The 5,340-nt window shown below is 44.6% G+C and overlaps 1 protein-coding gene across 7 annotated transcripts in view; it reads left to right on the top strand.

Annotated features, from left to right (window-relative positions):
* Positions 1 to 72: 72 nt before the first annotated feature.
* Positions 73 to 5,340, top strand: part of NUMA1 (nuclear mitotic apparatus protein 1) — a 74,841-nt gene continuing 69,573 nt past the window's right edge. For 3 of the 7 annotated variants that reach the window (XM_081240972.1, XM_081240970.1, XM_081240962.1), the window contains exon 1: positions 124 to 289. The gene's annotated coding sequence lies outside the window, so the exon portion shown is untranslated. Of the gene's footprint in view, positions 290 to 5,340 lie in introns of all 7 variants that reach the window. The other 4 variants (XM_081240964.1, XM_081240971.1, XM_081240963.1 and 1 more) reach the window with 2 other exon arrangements.

The following is a 5,340-nucleotide window of genomic DNA, read 5'->3' as shown; positions in this document are numbered from 1 at the left end:
GTGCGACGCCAGCCGACAGGGGCCAATTGAAGGGCGGCGCGAGGGGGCGGGGCCATAGTTTAAACTAATTGTGTGCTTACGGCGCTGGCGCGAGCCCGCGACCAACGCGATCCGGGGAAAGCCGGAGTAGGAGCGGGAGAGCGGGGCCAGGTAACCGGCACGGTCCCGCTGCTGGCGTGTGGTTTGGGCGCCCGCAGGGATGCCCGGGCCCAAAGGGGATGCTGGAGAGGCGGGTGTGAGCGGAAGGGCTCCTTCGTAACCGAGGCTGACTGGGGAGAGTCTATCTAGGGTAAGGTTTGTGAGGAGAGGGCCTTGTCCGAGGGGGAGGTGCCGGGCGTGCTTCGAGGGGAGGGTCTGTTTGGGGGCGTGCCCATGGAATCGTGTCGGAGGGCGACGCGAGCGCCGGTAATGCGGGTTCCTGAAAGGCTCGTCGCCGAGGGTTCGTGTAGTGGGCAGGCTTCGCCTATTATTGTTAACAATAGTGGTAGTAGTAATAAACATTTTCTGAGCCCCAACGACGTTTGAGACACTGTGCCACACTCTTTATATGGATCGTCTTTTTAATATTCCTAACAGCATTATTATACTTTACTACAGGTGGGCCATCTGAGGTTTATGTTCAGCTTGGCCAAGGTTGCATAGATAGTGCGTGGTTGGCTATACCGGGGTTTTTGTGGAGTTAGGCTTAAGTGGGGGGGGGGAGGGGCTGTGTTGGCGGTGCGGGTTGTCTTGGACTAACGAGTCAATTTATTTTGAGCCTCACTTTTCACTTATGATGTAAACAACGAATTTACCTGCCTTAGCTACTTTCCTGGGGTTGTTATGAGGGTGAAATCAGGTAAGCTGTTTCTTGGAAGCATCTTGGAGAGTAAATATTTTTGACTATAAGTGATGTGACTGTGTGAAGGTTTTTGTTGGAAGAGAGCCCAGCTGGGTTGATGCTGCCTCTTCTGGGCGCCCTCTTTTGCTTACCCCTGAGATAGCGCTTTTCATCTGGTATTTGTTTGTCTCCCCTACTAGATAGAGACGGTGTGTTTTGTACCTTCATCCTCATGCCTATGCAGGGTGTGAAATGGATCATGGTCATTAACGTATGCTTTGAAATGAATGAGCTTACTTGGGCTGAAAAGGGATAGGAGCCTGGCTTTTCCATCTGTATTTAGTGGCTTTTGAACCTCTTACTATGTCCTCTTGCCTGGAAGGGCACTGCCTTCGAAAAATGTGATAATACTTACTTACTTTAACGCATGCTTACCTTTCTCTGCGGTCTGTTGCCTGGTCATGTTGCCTGGTCATGTGTTTCTAAAGTTCTGGATAGTCAAGTGTGGTGAGCAGAAACCTTTGATGGGAAGGGAACTGGAGCTCTACATTGTGGAGATCTTTACTGCTATGAATATATGGGAACCTTGAGGGAATGTTCACATCAAGTAAGGCATCTTTCAGCCAGCAGGAATGAATGTATGTGTTCCCTCCCTCTCTGTTCCTGTGTGGTATTTTCTCCTTCAGAGGAAGAGGAACATACTTCTTAGTAAAAGCTGCCAAAGTATTCTCTTCTTGGCCCAAGTTCAAGCAAATGATGACTAATTGTAAAGCCTGAATTCTAATCCAAAGCCCAAAACTGTACTCCCCCAAACTAGAAGATCTTAACCAAAAGCTCATATAAGGAGCATTTCTATTTAGAATGTTCACTTTTTTTTTTTTTTTTTTTTTTTTTTTTGCTGTACGCGGGCCTCTCACTGCTGTGGCCTCTCCCGTTGCGGAGCACAGGCTCCGGACACACAGGCTCCGCGGCCATGGCTCGGCCGCTGCGCGGCATGTGGGATCTTCCGGGATAGGGGCACGAACCCGTGTCCCCTGCATCGGCAGGCGGACTCTCAACCACTGCGCCACCAGGGAAGCCCCCTAGAATGTTCATTTTTTAATTTATGGAATATGGGAGTGGGAAGAATGCCTTGAACTAAAATTTGAGTTCTAGAACTGTTAGGATAGGGGAAAGCCCTGCCACAGATGGATAAACAGAGCTGATCAGGGAATGTTTTGACAGCTGTGTCTAATTGATAAAACCCTATGGTCAGTAGGTATGTCGGGGGTCATTTATTTCAGCCTCTTACCCAGTTTACATTAAACATATCGAAACGTATTGTCCAGGCTCAAAATGAGCATTTCCAAGAATGAGACCACTCCCAAAGGTAGTCATCTTAATGTTAGAACAATTCTAATAAATAATAATTGTTTTGTGCTGTCACTGATTATTTCATTTTACCCATATACATTTACTGTTTGTTTTTTCATTATTCTTTCTTGCATTTTATCCCTTCTTTTTGTGTCAAATAGATGAATACATCCTTCAGTTTTTTATTTTGGGGTTTTTTTTTGGCCATGCCAGTGGCGTACGGGATCTTAGTTCCCTGACCAGGGATCGAACCTGTGTTCCCTGCAGTGGCAGTGCAGAGTCCTAACCACTGGACCACTGGGGAATTCCCCCTTCAGATGTTTTCTTAGTAAGGGTCTGTTAGTGGTAAATACTCTGTTGGAAAATATCGTTATTTCCTTGTCAGTCTTGATTGATAGTTTAGCTGTGTACTAGGCTTCCAATTATTTTTTTCTCAGTGCTTTGAAAATGGCATTTTACAGAAATTCTGGCTTTTTGTTGTTACTCTTGAGAACTGTGCTCACAATTGAACTATTATTTCATTGTATGTAACCTGCCTTTTTCTCTGGTTGTTTTTAAGATCCTTTTTTCTCCTCATTTGTGTTCTACAGTTTCATTACATGGTGTGGATTTAATTTTATCCTACTGGGGGCTTATAGTGATGCCTCAATCTGAGATTTCATACCTTTCAATTTTGTAAAAATTCCCTTCTTTATTAAAAAAAAAATGTTTTTCCGGGCTTCCCTGGTGGCGCAGTGGTTAAGAATCCGTCTGCCAGTGCAGGGGACGCGGGTTCAAGCCCTGGTCCAGGAAGATCCTACTTACCGCAGAGCAACTAAGCCCATGCGCCACGGCTACTGAGCCTGCCCTCTAGGGCCCGTGAGCCACAACTACTGAAGCCCGCGCGCCTAGAGCCTCGTGCTCCGCAACAAGAGAAGCCACCGCTATGAGGAGCCCCCACTTGCTGCAACTAGAGAAAGCCCGCGCGCAGCAACAAAGACCCAACGCAGCCAAAAATAAATAAAATAAATTTTAAAAAAACCAAAAAAGTTTTTCCATCTGTCTCTATACAAAAATATTACATTACTGATTATATTCCTCACACTGTGCAGTTAATACCTGTGACTCACTTATTTTGTAACTGGAAGTTTGTACCTCTTAATCTCCCTCACCTATTTTCATCCCCCCAGTCTGCTTCCCTAGCAACCACGTGTTTGTTTTCTGTGACTCTTTCTGTTTTGTTATGTTTTTTAGATTTCACATATAATTGAAATTGTACAGTATTTGTCTCTCTCTGTCTGACTTATTTCACTTACCTAGTACCCTCTAGGTCCATCCGTGTTGTCGCAAATGGTAAGAGTTCATTCTTTTTTACAGCTGAGTAATATTCCATTAGATACATGTACCACATCTTCTTTATCCATTCATCTATCCATGGGCATTTAGGTTGCTTTCATATCTTGGCTATTATAAATAATGCTGCAATGAACATAGGGGTGTATATATCTTTTCACCCCATTTTTGTTTTCTTTGGATAAACACCCAGGACTGGAATTGCTGGGTCATATAGTAGTTCTGTTTTAATTTTTTGAGGAACTTCCATACTATTTTCCATAGTGGCTGCACCAATTTACATTCTGCCAACAGTGCCTGAGGGTTCCCTTTTCTCCACCTCCTCCCCAGGACTTGTTGTTTGTTGTCTTTTTGATAATAGCCATTCTAACAGGTATGAGGTGATATCTTTTAGTGGTTTTAATTTGCATTTCCCTGATGATTAGTGATGTTGAGCATCTTTTCATGTGCCCATTGGCCATCTGTTTGTCTTCTTTGAAAAAAAAGTTCAGATCCTCTGCCCATTTTTTAATTTGGTTTTTTTTTAATGTTGAGTTATATGAGTTCTTTGTATATTTTGGATATTAACCCTTTGTCAGATATATTGTTTGTGACTATCTTCTCCCATACCATGTTCTGGTCTTTTCACTTTTTTGTTGCTAGTTTCCATTGCTATACAAAAGCTCTTTAGTTTGATGTAGTCCCATTTGTTTCCCTTGCCTGAAGAGACATATCCAAAAAAATACTGCTAAGACTGCTGTCAAAGAGCACACTGCTTGAGTTTTCTTCTAGGAGGTTTATGGTTTCAGGTCTTACATTTAAGTCTTCATTCATTTGGAATTTGTTTTTGTATATGGTGTGAGAAAGGAGAAAGTAGTCCAGTTTGAATCTTTTGCATTTAACTGTACAGTTTTCCCAATACTATTTATTTATTTATTTATTTATTTTGTGGTATGTGGGCCTCTCGCTGTTGTGGCCTCTCCCGTTGCGGAGCACAGGCTCCGGACGCACAGGCTCAGTGGCCATGGCTCACGGACCCAGCCGCTGCGCGGCATGTGGGATCTTCCCGGACCAGGGCAGGAACGCATGTCCCCTGCATCGGCAGGCGGACTCTCAACCGCTGCGCTGCATGTGGGATCTTCCCGGACCGGGGCACGAACCCATGTCCCCTGCATCGGCAGGCGGACTCTCAACCACTGCGCCACCAGGGAAGGCCCCCAATACTATTTATTGAAGAGACTTTTACTCATTGTATAGTCTCATCTCCTTTGTTGTAGATTGATTGATCATGTAAGTGTGTGTTCATTTCTGCATTCTCTATTCTGTTCCGTTGATCTGTGTGTCTTTTTTTTAATTAATTTATTTAATTAGTTAATTTTTGCCTGCATTGGGTCTTTGTTGCGGTACATGGGCTTCTCATTGCGGAGGCTTCTCTTTGTTTCGGAGCATGGGCTCTAGGCACGTGGGCTTCAGTAGTTGTGGTGTGTGGGCTCAGTAGTTGTGGCACATGGGCTCTAGAGCACAGGCTCAGTAGTTGTGGCACACGGGCTTAGTTGCTCCGCGGCATGTGGGATCTTCCTGGACCAGGGCTCGAACCCATGTCCACTGCATTAGCAGACGGATTCTTACCCACTGTGCCACCAGGGAAGCCCCTGTGTGTCTGTTTTGGTGTACTGTTTTGGTTACTATAGTATTGTAGTATAGTTTGAAATCAGGGAGCATGATACCTTCAGTTTTGTTCTTCAGGGTTGCTTTGGCTATTCAGGGTCTTTTGTGTTTCCATACAAACTTTAGAATTATTTGTCCTAGTTCTGTGAAAAATTCCCTTGGTATTTTGATAGGGATTGCACCGAATT

This window comes from Mesoplodon bidens (genome assembly GCF_964165515.1).
Source record: "Mesoplodon bidens genome assembly, chromosome: 7".
NCBI classification, from domain to species: Eukaryota; Metazoa; Chordata; class Mammalia; order Artiodactyla; family Ziphiidae; genus Mesoplodon; species Mesoplodon bidens.
Note: the sequence above shows the minus strand (reverse complement) of the source record. Positions and strands in the feature narration are given on the sequence as shown.